Below are 2,094 nucleotides of genomic sequence, written 5' to 3'. Positions count from 1 at the left end.
GCTTTGTGTGCTTGATACCAATAACAATGAAGAAGCAGCTTTAATCAAGAGTATGTGTCGAGGATTGAATGCCGGTATCCCCTGTGACAAGTGGAGACATGCATCACTCCGCCATGGAGAACATTACAACATTGTGAGTGATAGATTCACATCCATCTCATAGCTACTGAGTGCAATTAAACTTGCCAAATAAAAGTTTCTTTGGTGTATTTTACACTGCAACTTTTTACCTTCTGAAGATCAAAAAAATTATGAACAAACTTCACAGACTGTGATTTGATTTTCTTTAATGGTGTCCGAAGATGACCTCTTATTGAAGACACAAAGTTTATACTGATTCAAGGCAACAGGAAGACAAACTGGTTCTGCAACTACTTACTGCTGCATGATTGATGACCCAGATCTCAGATTTTCCATTCTTTTTAAGGTTTACATGTGTTGCAGACAAAATTAAAGATGACAGTAGTGGCACGCGAGAGAGTTAAGCCGAAGAGAATCAATATAAATACAAACAGATGCTCATATCAGCTGTACTGGTGTCGGCTGTGCCAATATCAGGTTTGGCAGTTTTATAATTATTTTCCCCTTTATTTTAGATTAGTGGATAGTTATAAGATATAAATGATAGAGTTATTTAAGCAGTGGTCCACTGTATAAAAGTTAAGATATATTTGTGTTAGTAATGTAATATATCTCAAGTTCATGATTGTTTAATTATGCTGATTAATATGTTGTTATTTTGCACATATTATATACAAACCATCATGAACTTATCAAAGCTCTTTACATAAAAACAAAAAATGGCAAAGTCATAAAGACAACACCATACAGCCAACAAATGGACAGACATATTTTGATGAGTGTCCTCACCAATACACATCAAATATGTTGGTATGAGATGGTATGAGACCTATGGGACTGGCCAAGCCAAGCTGCCGCAGGGTGCTAGGAGGCCGAACAGCTTTCATTATTGTCATTTTTGTAATGTTTGGTGTTTACATCAGGAAGAATACTCTCTACTATGGTAGAGACTAATGGGGATCCTTAAATAAGCAAACAAATGAACAAATATGAATTAAGTGATTTTCTGTTGCATTTTCCTACCGGCAAGAATTGTTGCCAGACATTTTTTCGAACTTCTGGGAGCTCTAAAATAATAGTTTTTACTTTTGGCAGCTAATTGAAGTTTTAAAATCAAATAATAGTGTGTCTATTCTAAGCAATATCAATTTCATGTATCTTGTGAAAGGTCACATGACCAGACCTCTTTACTTCCTGCCTGTGTCGCTGGAGGTAAATGTCAGTCACAAATCTGTACAAGAGAAAGTCAGTAAAATATTTAAATAGACAAATATAAATAACATATTTTGTACATATGCTCTTTCAAGTGTCTTCTACTGATATATAAAGAAAATTGTATCCCTTAATTCATATTTTGATCATAAGAAGAGTGAGTGTAAGCGTGGCAACAGTTGTTGCCACTAGCATAATACTATGTGTCTATGTGTTTGCTGTTTATTCTATATCTCTTGCTGTTTCCACACAGCTTAAAACTACCAGATATTTTAGATCTTCTAGACCTGAAGGAACATCAAAATGATGTCTTCTACATCACCGTCATTCCCACAGTTGAAACCCTGCCCTCTCTAATCCGCCAAAAAGGCGACTCTTTCCACAAAGTGTGGCCTACGCACTAAATGACAACTACAAGATGATGCCACGCCTGAAACTAGTTTAGGACAGAGCCAAGATGTAGTTCTTGGTCTGGTGGAACAGGGAGAATGTCCTCCCGGATGCATATTTGTTTATATTAACATTTTTATCAGATTTTGCCTCTTTGATGAAAAGACTAAATGAGGTCAAAGGTCGTTTGAGACTATGACATCAAATATTTTATGTTTTTAAAATATTTCTGAACACTCTTGTAACCATTCTCTGTTATAATAGGTGATGCATGTCATGATTTTTCTCCTTTCTGTCAAACTGATTTAGAGACAGGGCAATTTGCAACTGTAAATATTTTATAGGAACATTGGTAGAAAAAAATTTAATTTTTTACGGTTGTTGGGGATTTGGGGATTTTGCTCCTTTGAA

Source organism: Poecilia reticulata, chromosome 2, assembly GCF_904066995.2.
Source record: "Poecilia reticulata chromosome 2, P_reticulata-male-v2, whole genome shotgun sequence".
Classification (NCBI taxonomy): Eukaryota; Metazoa; Chordata; class Actinopteri; order Cyprinodontiformes; family Poeciliidae; genus Poecilia; species Poecilia reticulata.
Note: the sequence above shows the minus strand (reverse complement) of the source record.